Raw genomic sequence first — 26,664 nt, forward strand, 5'->3', positions numbered from 1 at the left:
CATTGGCATGAGAGAGACTTGGGTCAAAGATTAGAGAGCTAGGACTTGAGGTGGGAGGGGCTCCCACAGCTAGAACTGAGAAATGAGTGTAGTATGGACATCACTGCTTGTGTGAGAGCCAGTATCCCCTTTTCACAGAATTGAAGCAGGAGGAACTTGCTGGGGAGGCATGGTTTTAACCCAGGCAGTGAGTTCTGTGGCCCAGAGGAGCTTTGCAGAGTGAAAGCAAACTCCCATGACTAAATGTCCCAACTTGCTGCCATGGTTGTAGCAGGGGATTAAACCTTGAAGGGTCTGTGGCAAGAGAGGCAAGTAGGTCCAATTCCTACTTGTTAGGATGTGGTGCCAGGATCTCCATCCCCCATGTGACACATCAGTGCAGTAGCAGTCACTCTGCTCTTTGCCCAGATATTTCTTCAGGAAGCCTGAGGACTGTCTCCCAATCACTATCAGGGCCAGTACTTGTACCTGCCAATGGGGGGCTCAAGTGCAGGCTTCCTGTATTAATCCATTCTTGCATTGCTATAAAGAACTACCTGAGACTTAGTAATTTATGAAGAAGAGATTTAATTGCTGACAGTTCTGCAGGCTGTACAGGTAGCATGGCTGGGGAGGCCTCAAGAAACTTTCAATCATGTCAGAAGGCAAAAGGGGAATCAGGCATGTCTTTACATAGTGGAGCAGGAGAGAGAGAAGCAGGCGGTGGTACACACTTTTAAACAACCCGATCTCATGAGAACTCTACTACAAGGCAGCATTAAGGGGATGTGCTAAACAATTAGAAACCACTCCCATGATCCAATCATGTCCAACACTGGGGATTACAATTAAACATGAAATTTGGATGGCAACATGAGCCAAACTCTATCATTCTGCCCTTGGCCCCTCCAAAATCTCATGTCCTTCTCACATTTCAAAAGATAATCATGCTTTCCCAACAGACCCCCAGTCTTAACTCATTCCAGCATTAACTCAAAAGTCTGTAGTCCAAAGTCTCATCTGAGATAAGGCAAGTTCCTTCCACCCATGAGCCTGTAAAATCAGAAGCAAAGCCAAATGGTCCTAGTCAACATACATCATAGTCACACCCTAAAAAATAAAAAGTCCCACCCCAACAAAAGTAAACTCAAAATAAGAAAAAGCAACTATTTATCCAGATGCACAAAAATCAGTATAATAAAACAGAAAGCACAAAAAAGCAAGATATTACAACACTTCCAAGGGAACACAGTAATTCTCTAGCAATGGAACCTAAAAATGAGAAATCCTTGAAACATCAGAAAAAGAATTCAAAATACTAATTTTAAAGAAGCTTTATGAGATGCAAGATAAATCTGAAAAACAATACAAAGAAATTTTTTAAAAATCAATTAAGAATATGAACAAGAAACTTACCAAGGAGATGAATATCTTTAAAATACATTAGCAAGAGAAAAGCATCTAGTCACCTATACAGGAAATCTCATCAGACTAAAAACCAAATTCTTAGAAAAAAACTTAGAAGCCAGAATAAAATAGGATGCTATTTTCAAAGTGCAAAAGAAAAAAAAAAAACTATAAGCCGAGAATTTTATATCTAGCTAGAATAAGTTTCAAAAAGAAGGAAAAAAAGCAGTCTTTCCCAGACAAGCAAACACTGAAGGAATTTGTCACCACTAGGCTGGTCCCACCAGAAATGCTAAAAGGGGTTCTAAACATGGGAAGAAAAGGTTGATATTCACCATCTTAAAACCACAAAAGTATAAAATTCACAGATCTTATAAAACAACCACACAAAAGAGAAAGAAAAAGGAATCAATGTTCACACTTCAGAATTCCACTAAGCCACAAAGAAAAAGGCAGAGAAAAAAGGAAGAAAGAAAAAATTTATAAAATAACTAGATAACTATTAACGATATGACAGAAACCAGATCTCACATATCAATATTAACCTTGAATGTAAGTGGATTAAATATTCCAATTAAAAGATATAGATTGGTGTAATGAGTAAAAAACCATGATCCAACTATATACTTCTTACAGGAAACTCAACTTATTCATAAAGACACATATAGACTGAAAGTAAGGGGACGGAAAGAAAATATTCCATGCAACTGGAAACCAAGTGAGCAGGAATAGCTATGCTTATATCACATAAACCAAACTTTAAATCCAAAGCAGTAAAAAAAAAGAAAAAGGCTCAGATGGTCATTGTATAATCATAAAGGCATCAACTCAGCAAGAGGACATTATAGTCCTGAATATATATGCACCCAGCAGTGGAACACTGATTCATAAAGCAAATGTTACTAGACCTAAAGAGAGAGACAACAATACATTAATCGTGGGAGACTTCAACACCCTACTTACAGTACTAGATAGATCTTCAAAAAATAAATTAACAAAAAATAAATAAACTAAAATTAGACTTTAGACCAAATGGAACTAAGAGACATTTACAGAACATTCAATGAAATGAAAAGTTGGTTCTTTGAAAGGTAAACAAAATTGACCACTAGTAAGACTAAACAAGAAAAGTAAAGAAACAAATAAAATCAGACATGAAAAAGGAGATATTACAGCTGATACTAGTGAAATGCAAAAGATCATCAGAGACTATAATGAACAACTATACATTCACAAAGTAGAAAACCTAGAGGAAATGGATTAACTCCCGGAAACATGCAACTTCCCAAGATTGAGCCAGAAAGAGATGGAAACCCTGAACAGTTACATTACCTGTTGGGGTGATCAGGCCCAACACAAGGTCATGGGGGCTACAAAGTCTGGTGGGGTCAAAGGAATGAGAAAAGACAAGTTAAGAGTGCATAAAGTGGGTCCAGGGGGCCAGCACTAGATCGGAGGCTGCGAAGGCCCCAAGTTCTGGGAGCCCACACTATTTATTGGTGATCAAAGAAACAGGTGGTGAGGACATGAGGGTAAACAGGTGAGGGTGTGAGGACATGGGGGTAGAAAGGCAGTGGTGCATTAAGCATAGCTGTGACAGTTTAGCATTTTCTTTGACTCATATAGAATATGCTCTGCTGCTTGAGATAATAGAGAACATGTTTACAAGTAAGAAGCAACGAACCAACAAGTCTGTGCACATTCCAGAGATTATAGGGGTTTTTATGCCCTGAGTCCTGGGTTCCATCCAAACCACAAGGGGTTTTATGCCATGGGCTTAGATTTGTGGTGCTGCAGGGCAGCCTTCTACCTTTTGGCGTGGTGTTCCAAAGGCCACGAGAGGTTCTAGACCCTGGACCCTGGACATCTTCCAAGACTCTTTTACATTATGACAGACAAGCTAGTCCTGCGTCAGCTCTTCTGCCAACATGTGTCCCTTTTCTTTTTTACAAAACCGCCACAGCTATCATTGCTTGTTCCCAGTGGCGGCTTTCTCTCCAGAGGCTGCTTCCACATCTGTAGACTATATAAAGACAAACAACACAGATTAAAAGCACAATCACCATTGCAATCACAGAGCCTCCAAGTGTCTTGATCCATTTTAGCGGGTTAATAGCTGCTAATCCATCTGCAGCTCCTTCAAGCACTTTAGTTCCTGGCATTAGTGTCAGATGTGCCTGAGAGGCTTGAAATATTTGTTCCTTTAGTTTTGCAATATCCAAAGATAAATTTCTAATATGATCTTTTAAATGTTTCTTAACTTTCTTCCACTCATGCTCTGTTTCATTATACAGATGAGGAGTAATGTAAAAACCAGAGGTATTTCAATCACATTGCATTTGAATTTTACTTTTTAAACTTATAGTACCATCTCCCATTCAAATTACTGTTTGATGGAGATTGTTAATTTGGTTAACTATTTTTTGATTTTTTTGAGTTTGAGAGTTCCATAATTTTGTGCAATTCTTTTGCCACTTATTGACAAATTTAACAGTTTGTACAGATGAATGTGGAGCCACACCAGCTATTGCAGTAGCAGTAGTAGCAGCAATGAGGCCAATTATAGCAACTATGAGAGCAACTATAAATCTTTTTGAATGGGATAAAAGTTTTTTAAGGATTTCAGTTACTATATGAATGGATGGAGATGGCTTCCATGGTCCATTTAAAGACATAGGGATCCAGATTCCTTCCCTGGCTTTAATTATTAGGATAGTCTAATTTTTATTAAAAGTTGAATTAATGCAGGTAAACAAACAACATTCGGGGTAGGAAACAAAATCTGTTTTCTCTTGCCTGAATTTAAGCTTCATCAGCCCACCAAGTTTTAAACTGCAAGTACTGAGATGGACTAATGGCTTGTTTAAATTCCTTTAATAACTTAAATATAGCCCAATTAGCTATATTCTGTGTCTGTGCACATTCCAGAGGCTACAAGGGGTTTTATGCCCTGAGTCCTGGGTTCCATCCAAGCCACAGGGGGTTTTATGCCCTGGGCTTAGATCTGTGGTGTGGCAGGGCAGCCTTCCACCCTTTGGCACAGAGCTTGGTGTTCCAAAGGCCATGAGGGGTTTTAGACCCTGGACTCCAGACATCTTCCAAGACTCTTTTACACTATGACAGGCAAGCTAGTCCTGCCTCAGCTCTTCTACCAACATTACCTGACTTCAAACTATACTACAAGGGTATAGTAAACAAAACATCATAGTACTGTCATAAAAATAGATGTATAGATCAATGGAATAGAATAGAGAATTCAGAAGTAAAGCCACACATCTACAGACAACTGACCTTTGACAAAGTTGACAAGAACATACACTGGGGAAACAACATTCTTTCCAATAAATGATGCTGGGAAAATTGAACTACCATATGCAAAAGAATGAAACTGGGCTTCTTTCTCTCACCCCGTACAAAAACCAACTCAAGATTAATTAAAGACCTAAATATAAGACCTGAAGCTATGAGAAAACCAGAAGAAAATCCAGGGAAAATTCTTCAAGACCTTGGTCTAGGCAAATAATTCATGACTATAAGCTCAAAAGCACAAACAACAAAAACAGAAATAGACAACTGAGACTTCATTAAACTAAAAAGCTTCTGCACAGCAAAAGAAATAATCAACAGATTGAATAGACAACCTACAGAATGAGAGAAAATATTTGCAAACTATGCATTTGACAGGGGACTAATATCCAGTATTTATAAGGAACTCAATTCAACAACTAAATACAACTAAAATAAAATGAAATAAAAATAATCTCATTAAAAAGTGGGCCAAGGATATTAATAGACACGCTTCAAAATAAGACATGCAAATGGCCAACACACATATGAAAAAATGTTCAACATCACTAAGCATCACAGAAATGAAAATTAAAACCACAATGATATATCATCTTATACCAATCAGATCTGTATTCTACTGTTAAAAAGACAAAAAATTACAGTTGGTGAGGATGAAGAGAAGAGAATGCTTATTAAACTGTTGGTGAGGATGTAAATTAGTACAATCTTATTTGTTTGCTTGATTGTTTGGAGACAGGGTCTCATTCTGTCACACAGGCTAGAGTGCAGTGGCGCTATCACAGCTTACTGCAGCCTTGACCTCCTGGGCTCAATCCATCCTTCCACAACAGCCTCCCAAGTAGCTGGGACCACAAGCATGCACCACCACATCCAGCTAATTTTTTTTTATTTTTGTAGAGACAGGGTCTCACTATGTTACCCAGGCAGATCTCAAACTCTTTGGCACAAACAATTCTATCTCAGCCTCCCAAAGTGCTGGGATTACAGACATGAGGCACAGTGCTCAGCTAACTAGTACAATCTTTATGAAAAACTGTAGGAAGATTTTTCAAAGGACTGAAAATAGAACTACCATTCAATCCAGCAATCCCACCATCAGGTATCTACTCAAAGATAAAGAAATCATTATCTCAAAAAGATACCTGCCCTCATATCTTTATCACAGCACTATTCACAATAGCAAAGCTAGGGAATCAACTTAAATATTCAGTCCATCAACAAATTATTGGATAAAGAAAATGTGGTATATGTACACAATAGTCTACCATTCAGACACAAAAAAGAATGAAATCGTGTATTTTGCAGCAACATGGATGGAATTGGAGGTAATTATCTTAAGCGTGAAACAGCTCAGAAGCAGAAAGACAAATACAGCATGGTCTTATAAGCAGAAGCTAAATAATGTGTATACCTGGTCATAGAGTGTGGACTGATAGACATCAGAGACTGGGAACAGTGACAGGGGATAGAGGGGGGTAGATGATGAGAAATTATTTATGGGTACAATGTACATTATTTAGGCGGTGGATACACTAAAAGCCCAGACTTCACCACTGTGCAATATAGCTGTGTAAAAAAATTGCACTTGTATCCCTTACATTTACACAAATATAAAAGAAAAAAAGTTTATTTAGCTCACAGTTCTGCAGGCTGTACAAGAAGCCTGGCACCAGCATTTGGTTCCAGTGGGGGCTTCAGGAAGCTTCCACTCATGTAAGAAGGTAAAGGAAAGCCAGTGTGTCACATGGTGAGAAAAGGAGCAAAAAAGAGGAGGGAGATACCAGGCTCTTTTTAACAATCAGTTCTCACAGGAACAAATAGAGTGAAAACTCACTCATTACTGTGAGCTCCTGCTGAGGTAGGAGCCGTCAACACAAACTTGAACAAGGGGGCTTTCTGATAAACTTGGCCATGAACATCTTGGCACCAAGATGTTCATGAAGGATCTGCCCCTATGACCAAAACACCTCCACTAGCCACCAACTCCAAACTGAGGATCAAATTTCAACATCTAATTTGGAGATGACAAATATCTATACTATATCATTAACCTTGTGCTTTTGGTAATTGGATAAGATCTATTTGCAAGTGAAAGAAGATTCCAGGGGAATCACTTCCCTTCCTTGCCCCACATTACAGTTTTTCCAGGGTTATGTTTCTGGCAGATGAGTCAAGTGTGGCAATGACTTGGTCCAAATAAAAACTAAACAGTGCAAACCACTACTTATCTAATATATCTCCCATTTTGTCCTTTCTGTGGTGGGTCACACTAAGTAAACCATATACAAAAACTTGGGAGATAAACTTAGAAGACTTCCCAGTTACTCCCTGCCCTTTTACTTGTTTTTGCATGAATAGGAAGAACATGTCCTTTGAGCGTTACCTCAAAAGCGTAATGGACACCAGAGATATCTAGGGTATTATAGTCTAGCCTTAGACTCATTAGCTAAAGTATATCCTTGTTGCCTGCAAGCCATGGCCACAAACTTAGAAGCTACCGTGTGGCCACCTTCATGTTTCCATGGCCCATCCAAGTGAATGAAATGTTTGGCTTTCAACCATACAATTGTTTTCTGTGTCTGAAGCTGTTATTTTCTCCATGGCAATTTCTTTTATTATTCTCTTAGCAGGTGTCCAAAGAACTATTTCAAAGGAGGGTGAATAATCCCACTGGCAGTCTAGGGCCTTGAAGTGAGACCCAAAGGCATAATATCAAGGCTTAGAAACCACCTGAATGTCTTGGGTGATTGGGGAAAAAGCTGATAATTTAGCATATATATCAACCAATCCATTTCTCCAGGCCTCATTGGAATTTTTTGTCCATCTTTTAAAATACAGCAATCTGCTGGGGGTAATAGCATTATCTCTAAGCGTTCTGCTATTTGGGTTCCATTTTTGACTGAGATGCCAGCTGCTGTCATGAATCCTCTCTGTTTCCATAACATGCCAATGTCATGTACTATCCAAAGGAAGAGTGGTTATAACAATAAATGTTAACCTTCATTCCCTCTGCTCTTACGCAAGCACAAGTAAGAGCAATTAGCAGCCACTTGGGCTGATTTAAAATTTGGTGACACAATCATCATAGTGGCAGCTGGAGCCCGAGATGGTATGGAAAAACCTGGCATGGACATGGTAACTGAGACGATGGTGCCTGAGGCACCCACCTGGCCCCTCAACTGCATAGAGGCTGAAGCTTCAGTGGGGATGGTGGCCAAGGACTCCTGAGCCACTTGAAGCAGCCTGCTACTGGCCTCAGCCCAGTCCCCTGGCCCAGGCCTTGGTCAGCAAAAGCGAGGATATGGGAAGCAGCACAGACAGGGAGTTGGTGGACCACCTGAAGGTCCTCTGGAACAAAACCAAACACAACATGAAGTTCCCCTTGGACAGCACAAGCTCCAAGCTAAAAGAGAAAATTCACTTGATTACAGGTCTTCCACCTGCCATGCAGAAAGTCATGTGTAAGGGACTGGTCCCCAAGTACAAGATATTGAGAATAGGACATTGAGTATAAGACCCATTGAGAGAAATAAAAGTGACCCGTAGGGCCAAGATCATGGTGGTTGGCTCCACAATGCAGTGTTTAAGCAGTAAACCCACCCAAAGATACTACACAGCAGGATGCAAATGCCAAAAAGAACGAGAAGGAGCCTCTCTGCAGGCAGAAACAACACAGATAAGTGTTAAATAAAGGAAAACCTGAAGATATGATCTGTTAGGTGTGCCCAGGAACCCTTCCAACACTACCCCTGTCTGGCAAGCACAATTAGTCTGGGGGAAAAGTGAGACTTCACTTAAGCTAGAACAAGGCCAGATCAGCACTAAAGATTCCTGGACAGAAGCAAACATGCCTAATTCACCGGTTTCTGGCCAGCACTGTAGGTATTCAGAGTTCACGGGCAGATTGAGAAAGTGCCCACGGGCTTCATTAAAAATGTGGTCAGTGAAACTAGGGTCATGAATACTACAACATGGTGATATTTCAGTAGGGTCCCACAGGAGGCTCTTACTGCTGGATTCCAACTCAACATGTTGATGCAATCAAAAACACTGTGCTGGGAAAATGACAGTGTTTTTGAAAGCACTTTCACTGCTGGCTCAGGAGACTGACCAAAGTGAAGGATATTGCCAGAAAACATCTGTAGTGTCCCTGCATATCAGAGCTCTGGAACTTTGTTCAAAAAAAATATCCATATTCAATCTAAGACGATGTGATGACTGCAGCCAGTGGTGATGTACTTACACCATCAGCTTAATTTTATCTTGTAATCACCCGTTCCCTTTCTTGCTGACTGCCAATCTGACCGCTTAATACCATTTTAAAAGTCAACATAACAGAAATCAATAAATCTGAATTCTGAGAAAAAGTTTAAATATAAATTAAGTTTGACAAAGCATGATATTCAAGAGATTTATATTGATCAGTGACAGCTTATAGGGCCTGGCAAGTCCCATCGTGCCTTCTGAGGTAGGAGCCATCAACACAAACTTGAACAAGGGGGCTTTCTGATAAACTTAGCCTAGAATAAGGTAATGATCTAGGGTTAGTGACATAATTGTGAGGTTTCTCATCAGTTGGTAAAGGAAGCAAGTTGCAAGGTTAAGGTTTTAAAAGTGATGCACAGTGATGTGGGAGGGGGAGAATTTTAAAGTTTCATTAGAGATCAGTAGAGATGCAGAAAAGTGTTGTGCTTAATTAATAACAGGATCTTGGACAAATTTGGTGGTTGTGGCCATGGCTTGCAGGCAACAAGGATATACCTTAGCTAAGGGGTCTAAGGCTAGACTATAATACCCTAGATATCTCTGGTGTCCATTATGCTTTTGAGGTAACGCTCAAAGGACATGTTCTTCCCATTCATGCAAAAACAAGTAAAAGGGCAGGGAGTAATTGGGAAGTCTAAGACTGAAAGGTGAAAGTAGAGAGTCCTTAAAGTTTTCCAAAGAATCTGATTACAGGGTCCCAGGCTACTGGGTTTGGGGATAAATCCCTCATCACTAGTCATAAAGAGTGAGGCAGTCATACAGAAACTAGGTATTTATTTTACAATATGCCACAAGACCCCCCAACATTTTCTATTGTCATTTTGTTTCAGGGAGATAAAAGTGATTAGCAGGAGAGACTTAGCCTGATGATTTTACTTGAAGATGAAATATCATGACCTGGATATTTAACACATAGTTGCCAGGCACGGTGACTCATGCCTGTAATCCCAGCACTTTGGGACTCTGGGACGGGCAGATTGTTTGATGTCAGGAGTTTGAGACCAGCCTGACAAACATGGCAAAACCCTGTGGCTACTAAAAATACAAAAAATTAGGCAGGCATGGTGGTGTGTACCTGTAGTCCACCTTCCAGGGAGGCTGAGGCAGGAGAATCACTTGAACCAGGGAGGCAGAGGTTGCAATGAGCCGAGATCATGCCACTGCACTCCAGCCTGGGTGACAGAATAAGACTTTGTCTCAAAAAAGAAACAAACTATATATATACACATACATAAATTTATATACATATATATATTTATATATATATGTATATATATTTATGTATGTGTATATATATATTACAAAATATAAAATAAAAACAGTGAGCATAATTGAATTTTTTCTCTAGTCACTTTTTGACCTTTGTTTTTGCTAAAGCCTAAAGAAGGTATTTCTCCTTGTGGTTTAGTGGTAGCCGAAGGCACTGGACATTTACTTCCCTGGAAGAGAGGGAAGAATCTTTGATGTGGAGGGTACTCAGTTGTTGTTATTTTTTTCTTGAGGTCTGCAGGATCCCAGGCACAGATATTGTTTTCCATATGATATTAGCAAGTGTCTAAATCAATAGGAGCCAGTGATTTTGGAGCTTCCTGTGAGTTTAAATTCTCAGGTTGTTTTAACTGTTTCATTTGCGATGCCATAAGCTTGTGGCGTGTGGTTTCCAATCTTTCTGAAATACTATTTACATAATGCTAGACTAATGTGTGGAACTCAGTTATGTTTTAATTTTGCCAGTTAATATAATTTTTCTTTAATGCATCATGGATCTCCAGTCTGAGACCATTTACAAAGCTGGTGGGCAGAGCAGTAACTGTCAAGTAAGTCAGTTCCAGCTTTAAGTGTTCTTCCCATGTTATCTATAGTTGATGACGATAGCAAGTTTCATCCTTTAGTTGCTTACAATTTTGGATATGTAAGCAATCAATTTTGGTGGGATAGACTTGAGAGATGGCTCCTAGTAATTTTTCTCTTATTTGCCTCATTCTCTGATGAAAATCAGTGATAGTCCAATATCCTTGAAGGTCTTCAGAGATGGTGGTACATTTGGCTTTTTCAAACCAAAGGGAGGCATCTCCAGGTCCAACCAGTAGGTAGATAAGTTGTGATAAGTGAAGGAATCTTAGAGAGTGTCCCCTGAGAAATATTCTAAATTGTTTAATAAATCTTTCCCTTTCCTTCTGGGGTCAGAAAGTCCTTAGCGATGGCATATAATTTGAATCAAGACCTATGTTTAAATGTAATTTCTTCTGTTAACCTTGCTTGAGAATGTGTACCAGCCTCACCCTTGTCATTATCAGCAAGAGATGGAAGCCCAGTGGACCTTATGATTACAGAGAATTCAGGGGCTGGCGATGCAGCTGGTGAGGGACATTCTGGGAGAAAGTGATACAAAAGAAAGATGAAGGGGGAGTGTGGAAGAGTTGTGGAGGCTCTAGGAAGTTTATCAGCTTGGAAATTTTTTTCTGGGGACGTTGTCTAATAACTTCAGTAGTTTGAGTAAGATTTGAATGATTTAGCCATTTTTTGCCTTCTTCATACCAGGCAAAATAAGTAGGCCAATGTGCATCTGAAATTTGTGTTTTGTTTTGCTCTAGGACTCCCTTTCAGGTGGACTAATTTGAAGAGATCTCAGGAGCACCAAAGGAGCCACTGTGGCTCAGAAAAGTTTTCAGTAAAGTTTTGTCCACGGGAAAGAAAGCAAACAGTATTTAGACCATAGTGGCTGACTATATAGTCAGCAGAGGTTTTAAACTAGGGGTTTTCAGCTGACCGAGTAGTTCTCATGGGAGAAGCAGGATCCAATAGAGAAAAGAGAAAGACTAGAGAGGCCTCACAGAGAGCCAGGAAGAAAGACATTAAGCCTAGGGAAGCAGGGAATAATTCCCACTCTGAACAAGGCAGCAGGAAGCCCTTCCAGCCTAGGAGGCACCTTTCAAAAGAAGCCCGAGACTCTAACCCAGCTTCAGAGAGTACACTCAAAATCTTAATAATCGAAATTTGTCCTCACCATGCATCAGTGGACATTTATCTGGAGCAATGGATTTTGGAGTTGGGCTCACCATCAAGTACCTGAATGAGCAAGCAGACAGTCTGGAGACAAAGGTCCTGGTGTGTGCTGAGAGGTCCTGTTGCTACATCTGAGAATCCAGTGGTAGTTCTGATCCAGATCTGCATCTCAGCACCAAAAACTGTCAAAGAAAAGCAGCCAGACAAGTAAAGTGGTGAAGACAAATTTTATTCGGGACTATTACAGTAGGGAGAGAGAGACCCTAGTATAGAACTGGGCTCCAATATGGCGAGGACAAGTGGGGATTTGTAGCCAAGGAACAGGGGGGTTTCATGGATGGAAAATTACTAAGAAGACATATCAAATATATGGAGAATTCTGGCTGAATAAACCAACCTACCAGGATTCCTGCTGAGGGCAGGCCAAGGTGATCAGATATCAGGGGTAAGGAGTGAAACAATTTGATCAGATATCAAAGGTGATCAGGTATTGAGAGTGGGGGATTCTTGTGAACTGTCTTAGCAGCATTATTTTCTATAACTGGATTTTACAAAGAAGTGCACAGATGGGCCTAGAAGAAGGCTTAGAAGTGGCCTAAAGTTTGGCCAAGCAAAGAATCTTCGTCACTGGACTTTCCGTATATATTACCTACCAATTAGCTAGGCATTATTTTTTATGCTTTTCCTCAATAAAAGTCTCATACTTTGAAACATTTAGTGACTTATCAGAGGCATCTATTTTACTATTTAGCATATCTATTAAGCTTTTTACTCAACTACATTTTAATTTCTAAAAAAACACTTTTAAAAATTAAGGTACAGAAAGATTTTACAATTTGTCCACAGAAATACAAAGGTGGAGCTCGGGAATCAAACCCAGGCTGCTTGCCTCCAGAATTTTGATTCTTAACCACTAAGTCACAGTATACATAACATTAAAAAGTGTAGCATGAGAAGAAAACTTTTCCAGAAGTTAACCTGTGAAATTGGCAGGCAGATAGCACAGAAATTCAAGAGAGATATGGATCAATAACATTTTCCCTTGAATTTATTTAGAAAAAATTAAAACCTACTGAAAAGCCCAGAGAATTATACAATTAATACCCATTTTTGGTTTTTCAACCAACTAAACATTTAAACAATTGTTAAATAGTTGTTAACAGCTGGACACTTTTAACAACTCACCACATTTGCCTATCTACAAATATGTATGTACACACATATAATACATGTATACATATATATATGTACACGTAATACATATATAGTTAATGATATCAGGACACTTTATCAATAAATAATGTATATCTCAAAAGAACAAAGACATTTTCTACATAGTCATCATATCAGTATTATCCCAAAGAAATTTAACATCACTAATATGTACTTTACATTTGAATTTTCCCCAATAATCCCAAAATTGTTCCCTATAGCAGTTTATCTTTTAATTAAACATTCAATTACTGGTCACTATTTGCTTTTAGTTATTATTATATTTTAGTCCCCTTCGATCTAGAGAATTATCTTATCTATTTTTTTCCTTCAATGGCATTTAAGTTTTCAAGTATTTTGGTCAGATATATTATAAAATATCCTGCAATGTATATTTTTCTGATGTTTCCTCATAATTTGATTCATTCAAGTTAAATAATTATGGCTATATAGGTATGCTGTATTTTCCCTTTTGCATCACAAGAGATTCATAACATCAGTCTTTCTTCTTACTGGATGCTAAGTTTGATAACTTGGTCAAGGCAGTGTCCATCAGATCTCTTCATGAAAAGATAACTTATTTCCTTACTAATTAAAATCTAATTTGTAGGGTTTGATGCATTGATATTGTGTGAATTTACTGTTCTCAATAATTTTTGATAAATGATGTTAGCACCCATTGAAAATTCTTGCATGAATCAAAATATTACCTTTGAGGATATAAAAATTGAGAAATGTTTCCAGTTGCTATCTGGATTCATTCTAAAAAGTAGAACTTTATCTCCAAGCCTTTTTAATGAATAAACAGCCTCAGATTTATAGAAAATTACAAAGATAATACAGAGAGTTCCCGTATATCACACAGCTGTTACCCATTTTATTAGCATCTTAATTAGTATGGTATATGTTTTATAGTTCATGAACCAACATTGATCCATTGTTATGAACTAAAGTCCATGCTTTATTGCTCAGATTTCCATAGTTTACACCTAATGTTGTTCTTCTGTTCCAGGATCCTATCTAAGATCCACATTATATTTATTCATGTGTCTTTTTAGCCTCTCTTGGCTGTGACAGTTTCTCTGCCACTCCTCGTTTTTGATCACCTTGCAAGTTCTGAGGAATACTAGTCAGGCATTTTATAGAATGTCACTTAATTGGAATCTCTCTGATATTTTTCTCATAGTTAGACTAGAGTTATGGGTTTAGGGGATAAAGACTATGAACAAACTGCCATTCTTATCACATTGTATCAATGGTAAATATTATTGTCATGACTCATAACTCTTGATGTTGACTATGACCACCTGGCTAAGGCAGTATTTGCCAGTTTTCTCTACCATAAACTCAACTGATTCTCCCCTTTCCAACTTGTACTTTTTGGAATGAAGTCACTACAAACAAAACACACTTAAGGAATGGAGAGTTTATACATCAACTCTTTGAAGGCAAAATATTTACATAAATCAGTTGAAATTCTTGTACAGAATATTTGTTTATTCAACCTATTTGTTTACTTAATCATTTATTGACATTAGTATTGACGCACAATATTTATTCTATAACTTGAGCATATCCAAATATTACTTCCTTAATTTTGTTGATCAAATCATGTAATCTTTGGCTACTGGAAGCTGTTTCCATTGGTTCCTGCGTCCCTGTACATATACACGTCATTGTGTATATATTGGGTTGTATTTTTGTTTGTTTGTTTGCTTTGGGCTTTTCTTAAAAGAGGCTCTCTTTACTTTTGTCAGGTAAAAACTGAAGTTCAGTCACTTAACATAGGATAAAAAAATAAGTCCAGTTATATTGGTAACAAAAGGACAACATGTTTTCTTCAAAATCACTGTGTCTGATTTGTCTCTGTGCTTGGTCCTGGTCATCTGGTATGTTTTTCCCAGGAATTTTGTTTTCAATGGGATGACTGTCTTCAGGGCAAAAAAAGTTTATCAGACTCTAGTTCTAGCTGTACGTATTTTGTTCATTTATGTACATGTGCCCCTACCCTGTCTTGCTCCATTTTTTTTACTGCATTCTTATTGAAATATGGATTAAAATCCTTCTCCCAAGTTCTATTTATAGGGTTGGGATTTTTTAGCACCTTTTTATTTGGTCATTGCCAGATGCTCCAGACTCATACTGTATATTTCTTGCTCCATTGCTAGAATCAGCCAACGAACTCTAGTTCCTTTTATTGAAGAATGGTATTAGAAACCAAGATCTGGGTAATAGGTGTGTTCATTGCTTCTTCTGTATCATTGTTTCTAGGCCCTCTCAGCTGTCAGACTGAAGATAGGTATGTGTGTGTCTCTTGCTTCACATCCTCATTAGCGTTTTGTATTTTAAGTATTATTGGATTTTGTCTAGTGTCTTTTTATATGCTTGCTTCCCATCTGTATATCTTATTTTGTTAGATACCTATTCCTATATTTTGGTCCTTTTAAATTTGGATTACTTATTTGCTTATTGTTGAGTTTTAGTCATTATTTGTATATATTGAATACAAGCTCTTCATCAAAAATGTGTATTGCAAATGTCATCTCTAAGTCTGCAGCTTGTCTTTTCATACTCTTGAAAGTATCTTTCTCATAGCAGAAGTTTTTATTTTACTATAACAAACATCAATGTTTTCTTTTATAGATTATGCTTTTGGCATTGTATCTAAAACTCATAATCACACCAAAGATTACCTAAATTTTCTCCTATCTTTCTTCTGGAAGCTTATAGTTTTAGTTTTACATTTAGATCTATGATCCATTTTGACTTAATGTTTGTGAATTACGTATGATGTATGTCTACCTTTATAGTTTTTGTATATGGATGTCCAATTGTTCCAGCACCATTTGTTGAAAGCCATCTTTATTCAATAGATTGCCTTTGCTCCTCTGTCAGAGATCAACTGACGACATTTGTGCGAGTCAGTTCTGAGCTGTCTATGCTGTTCCCTTGAACTCTGTGTTTATTCTTTCAGAAATACTATGTTATCTTGATCACTGCAGCTACATAGTGAATCATGAAATCAGTAGTGTGATTTCCTTCAACTTTGTTCTTCTTCAGTGTTGTGTTGGCTATACTTGCCTTTTTTTTTTTTTTTTTTTTTTTTTTTTTGAGACGGAATCTCGCTCTGTCGCCCAGGCTGGAGTGCAGTGGCCCGATCTCGGCTCACTGCAAGCTCCACCTCCCGGGTTCACGCTATTCTCCTGCCTCAGCCTCTCCGAGTAGCTGGGACTACGGGCTCCCGCCACCAAGCCCGGCTAATTTTTTTATTTTTAGTAGAGACTGGGGTTTCACCGTGGTCTCGATCTCCTGACCTCGTTATCCACCCGCCTCGGCCTCCCAAAGTGCTGGGATTACACGCATGAGCCACCGCGCCCGGCCGGCTATACCTGTCTTTTATCTTTCATTATAAGCTTTAGCATTAGTTTGTCAATTATGAATAATGCTGCTCTGAATATTTGCATACAACTTTGCATATGGACATATCTTTTCATTTCTCTTAGGTATTAAGGTAGGAGTGTTATTGCTGGGTTTTATGGTAACTCTGTGTTTAGCTTTTTGAGGAATAGCTTGACTGTGTTTCAAAGTAGCTGAACCATTTTACATTCCCAAGAGTAGTGCATGAGGGTTCCAATTTTGCCACATCCTCGCCAAGACTTGCTATTTTCTGTCTTTTTATTATAGTTATTATATTTCATGTGAAGTGGTGTCACACTGGGTTTTGATTTACATTTCCTTGATGTTTAATAATGCCGAGCATATTCCATGTACTATTTGAAATTTGTATAACTTCTTTGGAGAAATAATTATTCAGATCCTTTGCCAATTTTTAAATAGGGTAATTTGAGGTTTGATTATTGAGTGATAAGAGTTCTTTATATATTCTAGATAAAACTCTCTTCTCATAAATGTGATTTTCATATATCTTCTCCAAATCTAGTAATGTCCTTTGCTTTCTTGCTGATATCCTCTGAAGCAAAAATACTCCTAATTTTGATGAAATCTCACCTATTTTTGATATTTTGCCTGTGCTTTTGGTGTCATATTTAAGAAACTGTGGCATAACACAATGTCACAATATTTATACTTATTTTTATTAGAGCTTATAGTTTTATCTATTACATTTAGGTATTGGAGCCATTTGAGCTAATTTTTGTGTATGTTGTGAAATAGGGGTTCAATTTCATTCATTTGTATGTGAATAACCATATTTTCTCCTGGAAAAATTTCTGAGACTACACTCCCAAGCTTGGCGCTGGGAACAGTGGCCTCCTTCTCTGAGTGACATCCCTGCTTTAGGAGTAGGCATTGGGTGTGGACCACAGCCTCTTATTTTCTAAGCTTGGCTTCCCAGTGTGGAACCTCTGCCTTACCCATGAGGGGGGGCAAAAGTGATTGTTGTCTCTGCATTGTTGTCATGCCATGCCTAAGGTATAGCTTCTACCCTATGAATGTGTAGCAGAAGGAATTCCCCAAACTTTTGCTTACACTTACCTGAAATTTAGCTTCTGTAACACATACAAAGAGATATATGGAACTAAGTAAAAAGTACAAAAATAAACCCAAACTTCTTTAAAAATTATCAATATGGTAAAGATCTAATTCAAATGATGGTGTTGGGCCAACTAGGCTGTCATTAAACAATATAGTTAGATCCTTACTTGTGGCAGGTCAGGTTTCCATTAGCAACCAGGCGGTTAGTTTCCATTACCCTTTACTATAATTTTGATGAGTGGATAAGTTAAATAAAGAACTGGAGAAACTGGTGCCTGAGTATGAGGACGGGAATATGAAAACAAACCCATTAAGATCCCACCTGGGTTTTCTCAGACCCTAAAGTGTGATTGAATAGTAATAGCATTCTTACATATACACCTGGTTCTGTATTAAGATTAAGAAACTTAGACTCTAAAGAAAGCTTTCCAGACCCCAGACCCCCTAATTAAAGATTAGACATAGATTGAATGAAACTCTTCTGCTTGTAGGTGCAATCCTGCACATAGCATGGAGCTTAAAATGTATATAAGTACCAGAAAAAAATTTGTAACTTTGAGATGGTCTGGTGAGTTACTCTGACCTTCTCCCTGTAACTGGTTGCAGAAATAAACTCCCATCTTTCCTAGTTCGTCTGCGTCTCGTTATTAGAGCTCGAGAACAAGCAGCTGGACCTTCCTCTGTCAGGGAACATACTCACATTTTACACCAACGTATATTTTATGTAAACTAAAAATGTAAGACTCAAAATTAAATACAAATAAAAGAAATAATCTTGGGGAAAAAGAGGACTTTATTAACGCCAGAGCCAGAAGTCATAAATAGAAATAATTAATGTATATGATTCTCTTAAACACTCGCTGTTTACCCTCAATCTATTTCTCAGCTTCCCCTTCTATTTCTCGGCTTCCCCTGGTCAGTTTTATATCGCAGTCAAATTGCCTTTGTATGCTATATTTCCCAGAATTTCTTTCAAATGACTTCTGGCTAGATTTTCCCAGTGGCAGACACTAATAAGAAATTGGAGAGTGGAGGATATAAGCCACAATATTTCTTCACTCTTTGTCTGCTATAGGCATTGTCTCTAGCACTTAGCTGTATCACCAGAGAGATTCCAGCTTCTGCAGAATAACCTCTCCTATGGACAGAATTCTGAGTTCTGTTAACACCAGTCCTCCCAGTAGGAGCTTATCACAGGTTACCTTGTTTGAATTTTTACTTTTCACACCCTTTGTAATTATTTCCTGAATTGCATTTTCTCTATTTAAATAGTTGGCAAGGGCTCCGTTTTCCTGAGTATACCTTGATACAGGGACAATGTAAAACTTTAAAACTTCTATATGTAAAAAAAAGTTAACAGACAAATAATATTATAAGAAAAATATTCAGGACATTTATGAGAGAAAGGGAAATATTAACACCTTTGTTGCATAAGAGGCTCTTAACACATCATGATGAAAAAGGCAAACATTTGAATAAAAGGAAAGATCAATAGACATTTATCAAAAAAGAAATACAAATGGCAAACAAGTTTTGGGGTTCTATCTATTTTATTTTCCTGAAGCAAGGAAAAAGAAGAAATATCAGTTTGGCAAAAACTAAAAAGGATGATGTTAGTCAGTTTGTTGGTGGCGTAATGGGGCAGAGACTTCCCAGATTAACTCAATCTTTCTGGAGAGCACTTTAGCAAAGTAGATCAAAAGCCTTTACAATGTTCATACACTTTGATGCAAATATTTCATTCCTATTAGACTAGAGAGCAAGGATATATTTAATGGATATTAATTAGTAGCTTATCTATAATAGAAAAATTGAATTAAGCCACATACCCATTAAAAGGGAATGAATTTAAAATAGTGGTACATATTGATTATGCTTAATTATATAATTTTTGCTTGCTGATAAGGACAGATTTCTCTAATATGTTAAGTTAAAACACTCTTTCCAATATGATTCCAAGTTTCTAAAACAATAGGAGAAATAATTCTGAAAAGATATAAATTAAAATGTCAATAATACTTATTTTTAGTTAGCCACCAAGTGTGTATATTTCATAGATTTTTAAGTTCTTTTTTATATATTTCTGGCTGTGTTTTCTTTTGTTTCATTTTTCCTATGCATGGTGTATAAAAGTTACAATTTTATGATAAAAACTTTTCATTTTGAAAAAATGTAAATACATAAGGAACTGGTAAATACTGGCTTTCTTTCTTCTGTCCATAAAGCTACCTTCACCTACTGTTTTGAATGCCAGTGTCAGAGTGACATGTCCAGACAGATCAGGCAGCTTGATTCGGCATCCAGTCCTCTGGTTTGAAAGCCAGCTTGAGTCAATGTGATGGAATCAGTGTCTTGCTCATTTCTTAAAAGAGGGGCTGGACTGTTTCTCCCAAACACTGTGGGTATGAAATGGCCAATCATAGCCGTCCCACTTTATCCTCTATAGAAATGCTTTGATCCTGGGCTCAATTAGAGCTTCAGCAAGATTCTACAGTGGTGAGTAATAAAATCAAGCAACAGGTTATAACCAGCACAGGAACTTCCAGATACACCTACACAAGAGGAAGTGAGACTAGGTAGGAGAACAAAAGGGAGAATAGAAGTGGAGAGCAGCTGTAAGTAGAGAGAGATGTAGAGAAGGTGGAGAAATGGGAGGTAGTAGGGATAAACATAGAGATGGGAAGAGGGAAAATGGAAAAGAAGGTGAGGCAGAAGAAAAGGATATATAAAATGAAGAAAAGTGCTGTACATTAGAGGATATCAACAACTAAGGTGATTATATTACACAGGTGGATAAATAACAATTCATCGATACACAGAAGATTTTTATACTATATCCCAAGTGTATTATATCTTAATTTTTAAAAATACATAAAGCCTCAGCTGTAAACTCAGGGTATGATGGCTGAAAATGCCTTGGTAATTAAAGAGTTGAGTCAGAGAGAATCCATTCCTGCTAATTGGAAGCAAAGTAAAAACAAATAGATAATGAAACAAAAAAACAGAAAAGAAAAACTATGGCTTCTTCCAAAAACAATATCACATGGAAATCCCTTTTCAGTCTTTCACCTCAGGCTTGGATGTTATCATCACCATCAAGTTTATAAATATAAGTAAGTTTATATTTATATTTGTACATTAATATAATATATTGATATTGTTATTTTATATCTATATAAATATAAATAAAAGATTCTAATACAGAGTACCAAAATACATTAAACAGCCCAGTTTATAGATGCTTCTTTCTGTTTTTGTTTTTTATTTTTACTCCAGACTAGAAAAAAAATTGAAGATTTTCTTGGGTACCGCTCTCGGAAAAGAAATTAAGCTCACTGAGAATTATTAAATCTGTGTATGACTTGGTTAATTTTAACTTTAACTGGTTAGCTGGGGAGATTTGCCTAAATTAATAATACTCAGTGAAAGTTTTAGTAAACCTGAATGTCCTCACTGGAGACTTTATTAAAAGTTTGGCCCCTCAGAGATTGGAAATTGGACAAGTTCCATAACTGTAAGGAGGTTGTGTTTCATTTGTAAGCAATGCACAATGGATGTAATTAGGAACTAGATAGGGATTTCTGGTAAAGATACATTAGTGAGACAGAATCAGAAGAGCATTTGAATTGAGTCATCCCTTTGGGCCAGAGACATCATTAGCCAGCAGAGCTGAAGTTTACTCTTTGAGGATCACATTTTTATTATATGAAACAGAGAACCCTAGAAAATCTCTCCAGAAAGCTGATTTTTTAAAATAATTTATTTTATTTAAAAAAAAAACCCTACAACAATCTAACCTCAGACAAATCACCCTAGTGCCCTGTCTCCAAGGTAATCTGTATCAAAGGTTTATTTCGTAAAGTATCTCTACACTCTTCAGCGTTAAAATGGTATAGCCCCTTTAGTGAAGGACCTTGAATTGGTTTTGGCCTGAATTCCTTTTAGCACCATCACACTGTAATAATTTAGTCAATAACTATTCCTTGCTCTTCTTCTCTTATATAATGTTGTGAGGGCTTTCAACTACAAAAGCACTCAGTAACAACCATAATGGCTCCTCTTACAGAGAACTTAAGATTTTTACAAATATCATTTAATAAAACTCCCACAACAAAACCCCAAAGCTTCACTTTCAAAGAGATAACATGACAGTTGGGTAAGTAAGGGTTGAATAAGAAAATATAAAAAAACAGTGCTGGTGAGTGTGTTGTCCAGTCCAATCTTACTTTGAGTTTCTCCAAAAGCAGACTTTGAGAAAAGGATAAGGGTGCAAGTAGTTTATGTGGTTAGTAATTCAAGATGCATAATGAGCATGAAGAAGTGAGATAGAGGAAGGAGGAAAGCCCATTAATGCATTAATAAGTAGGTTACATCTATAAGAAATCAGGGACTTTCTGAAAGACTTAAAAACACACGTCAACATTTTTCACCATGCAGTGAGAAAGTCAAAGTCAAAGTACATATCCACTGACCACCCCCGCCTCCCCTTTTTTTTGAAACAGAGTCTCACTCTGTTGCCCAGGCTGGAGTGCAGTGGCTGTAATCTTGGCTCACTGCAACCCGCGCCTCCCGGGTTCATGTGATTCCCCTGCCTCGGCCTCCTGAGTACCTGGGACCACAGATGCGCGCCACCAGGCCAGACTAGTTTTGTGTATTTTTAGTAGAGACGGGGTTCTGCTGTGTTGGCCAGGCTGTTCTGAAACTCCTGACCTCGGGTAATCCCCCTGCCTCAGCCTCCCAAAGTGCTGGGATTACAGGTGTGAGCCACTGCGCCCAGCCCCAGCCCCCATTTTTATTGGTTGAGGGTCATTCCCTCAGTGTTAAATTTCTGATGATGTCATCCTGGCCCTTTCCAAAGCGAGGTGAAATTGCATGGCCAGAGTAAACTAAAGAGCTTCTGCATGGCAAAAGAAACTATCATGAGTGAACAGACACCCTACAGAATGGGAGAAAATTTTTGCAATCTACCCATCTGACAAAGGGCTAATATCCAAAATCTACAAGGAACTTAAACAAATTTACAAGAAAAAACAAACAACCCCATCAAAAAGTAGGCAAAAGATTGAACAGACACTTCCCAAAATAAGACATTTATGCAGCCAAAAAACATGTGAAAAAAGCTCAACACCACTGATCATTAGAGAAATGGACATCAAAACCACAATAGATACCATCTCCCACCAGTCAGAATAGGGATTATTAAAAAGTCAAGAAACATTAGATGCTAGTGAGGCTGTGGAGAAATAGGACCGCTTTTACACTGTTGGTGGGAATGTAAATTAGTTCAACCATTGTGGAAGACAGTGTGGCAATTCCTTAAGGATATAGAACCAGAAATACCATTTGACCCAGCAATCCCATTACTGGGTATATAACCAAAGAAATATAAATCATTCTACTATAAAGACACATTCACATGTATGTTTATTACAGCACTATTCACAATAGCAAAGACATGGAAACCAACCCAAATGCCCATCAATAATAGACTGGATAAAGAAAATGTGGTACATATACACCATGGAATACTATGCAGCCATAAAAAGGAACAAGATCATGGCCTTTGCAGGGACATGGATGAAGCTGGAAGCCATCATCCTCAGCAAACTAACACAGGAACAGAAAACCAAACACTGCATGTTCTCACTCATAAGTGGGAGTTGAACAATGAGAACACATGGTCACAGGGAGGGTAACAACACACACTGGGGCCTGTTAGGGAGTGGGGGGTGGGGGATGAGGGGAGGGAACCTAGATGATGGGTTACCAGGTGCAGCAAACCACCAGGGCACAAATGTACCTGCAAGTTCTGCCTGGAACTTTAAAAAAAAAAAAAAAAGGCACGAAAAGCCTTAGTCAATTTGTACAGGAACTGTGTGCGTGTGACCCACGGAGTAGGTCCGGGGCAAAGGGCAGGGCAACTGTGTCTATCATAGGACCTAAAAAGTGGCACAGAATTCTAACCCGGATAACCGAGAAAAACACTAAAGATCAATTTGACATCAGGCAGATTCTAGAAGGAAATGAGTAACGAACAGGCTAGGTAGGTTGGCAAAGGCAAGAAGAGGAAGCAGGAAAGCCTGTGGCCTAGTTGGGTAGCTCACAAGTTTGGCTGTTGTAGAAAAGTGTCTATAAACAAGGGGCCATATATGCAGATATCTTCAGAAGGTATGAATATATAAAATATTTTGGTTTCCTAGTACGTATAAAAGTTATGTTTACACTGTACTATAGTCTACTGATGGTGCAATAACATTATGTCAAAAAACAATGTATATATCTTAAAGAATAATTTATTGCTAAAAAATGCTAACCATCATCTGAGACCAGCAAATAGTGATCTTTTGTTGGTGGAGGGTTTTGCCTTCATGTTGACGGCTTCGGCCACCAACTGATCAGGATGGTGTTTGCTGAAGGCTGGAGTGGCTGTGGCAATTTCTTTTAAAAAGACAAAAATAAAGCCTGCCACATTGACTGAACCCTCCTTTCACAAAAGGTTTCTCTGTAGCATGTGATACTGTTTGAGAGCATTTTACCCACAGTAGAACTTCTTTCAAAATTAGAATCAAACCTCTCAAACCCTGCCGCTGCTTTAACAACTTAGTTTACGTAATATTCTAAATCCTTTGTTGTCATTTCAACAATGTTCACAGCATCTTCACCAGGAGTAGATTTTATCTCAAAAAACAATTTCTTTACTCATTCATAAGAAACAGCTCTTCTGTTCAAGTTTTACCACAGTATTGCAGCAATGCAGTCACATCTTCAAGCTCCACTTCTAATTTTAGGTCTCGTTATTTCATTATTTGTGCCACGTTTGCAGTTTCTTAATCCACTGAAGTACGGAGCTTTTCAAAATCATCCATGGAATCTGCTTCTTCCGAACTCCTGTTATTTTTGATATTTTGACCTCCTCCCACCAATCATATGTTCCTAATGGCATTTAGAATTATAAATTCTTTCCAGAAAGTTTAATTTAATTTTCTCAGATCCATCCAAAGAATCACTAATTATGGCACCTATTACCTTATGAAATATATTTCTTATATAATAAGACTAGAAAGTCAAAATTACTACTTGATTCACAGGCTGCAGAATGGATGTTGTGTTACCAGATATGAAAACAACATTAATCTCCTTATACATCTCTATCAAAGATCTAGGGTGAACAGGCATATTGTCAATCAGCAATAATATTTCGAAATAAATTGGGTGTTTTTTTTTGAGCAATAGGTCTCAACAATGGGCTTACAATATTGAGTAAACCATGCTGTAAATAGGTGTGCTGTCACCTCAGTTTTGTTGTTTTATTTCTCCATATAAGCAGTAAGGCTGTTTTGCTCATCATTTGTGTGTTCACTAGAGAAAAACTTTTAATTTCTTTTGCATTTGCAGCTTGGCTAACTGACACAAGAGGCGTAGCCTTCTTCCTATCTCAGCTTTTGACATGACTTCCTCAATCAGCTTAATCATTTCTAGTTTACAATTTAAAGTGAGAGATGTGTGACTCTTTTACTTGATCACTTAAGAGTCCATCATGGGGTTATTAGTTGGCCTAATTTCAATATTTTTTTGGCTCAGGGAATAGAGAGGCCCAAGAAGAGAGAGAGAGAAATGAGAGAACAGCTGATCAGTGGAATAGTCAGAACACACACAACATTTATTAATTGTCTGTTGTCTTATAAGAGTGCAGTTTGTAGCATCCAAAACAATTACAATAGTAACATCAAAGATCACTGATCACAGACTATCATAACAGAGTGAATAATAATGAAAAGTTTTGCAATATTGTGACACTTACAAAACCATGATATAGAGACAGAAAGTAAGCACAAGTTGTTGGAAAGATGGTATGGATAGACTTGTTTGACACAGGGTTGTCACAAATCTTCAATTTGTAAAAAAAAAACAATATCTGCGAAGTATAATAAAGTGAAATGCAATAAAATGTGATATACCTATGTATAAAATGGATGTAAGCAAGACAAAGAACCATCACATGCGGCAGTATTGTAATAGTGCAGTAATGAGACAATAAAGAAATGATTCTCGGCCGGGCGCAGTGGCTCACGTCTGTAATCCCAGCACTTTGGGAGGCCGAAGCGGGCGGATCACGAGGTCAGGAGATCAAGACCATCCTGGCTAACATGGTGAAACCCCGTCTCTACTAAAAAAATACAAAAAAAATTAGCCGGGCGTGGTGGCGGGCGCCTGTAGTCCCAGCTACTGGGGAGGCTGAGGCAGGAGAATGACCTGAACCCGGGAGGCGGAGCTTGCAGTGAGCCGAGATCGCACCACTGCACTCCAGCCTTGGCAACAGAGCGAGACTCCGTCTCAAAAAAAAAAAAAAAAAGAAAAGAAAAGAAATGATTCTCAAACATGTTTGTGTTTTTTATAATACACTTTAAATATTAGCTATTTTAGCACCATTATCTAAAACACGAAGACACAAGAGCATTAAATAAGACATCAATAATTCCAACAAAATTACTACTATAGTATAATAACATTTTATAATGTCTATAAAAGTATCCATAATTAATGAAATCTTTTCTTTGTTGTCCCTCATACTGTTTCTGTCTTAACAGAACTGCTCACTGATATGACCAAGCTCTCTTATGTATTTATGAGACAGAATTTTAATATTTTTGGTACCAGTTCAATGTTATGGTACTGAACAATGTTTGTTATGGTATTTTACAGCCCTGAATTACATGAGATGAGAATCACAGGATACAGACCTGAACAACAACACAAGTGACTAGAATGAGAGACGTTTATTAGGGAAGAATCCATGGAACTTGATGACAACTTGATAATAAGTTGGATACAGGGAGTGAGGATAATGGTAGTGCCAAAGATGATAGTATGGAGCCTGGAGAAGTTGAATGTCTTCCCATTGGTCTTAGTACACACTTGGGAGTCTTGAGCCTGGACTATAAAACCCTATGATAGCTGACCCTGACTCCTGTTCTAGCCCCATTTGCTGCT

The 26,664-nt window shown here is 37.9% G+C and overlaps 1 pseudogene; it reads left to right on the top strand.

Annotated features, from left to right (window-relative positions):
- The first annotated feature begins 7,996 nt into the window (after positions 1-7,996).
- LOC117979553 (ubiquitin domain-containing protein UBFD1-like) lies at positions 7,997-8,762 on the top strand (annotated as a pseudogene).
- The last annotated feature ends 17,902 nt before the right edge of the window (positions 8,763-26,664 follow it).

Source organism: Pan paniscus, chromosome 2, assembly GCF_029289425.2.
Source record: "Pan paniscus chromosome 2, NHGRI_mPanPan1-v2.0_pri, whole genome shotgun sequence".
Classification (NCBI taxonomy): domain Eukaryota; kingdom Metazoa; phylum Chordata; class Mammalia; order Primates; family Hominidae; genus Pan; species Pan paniscus.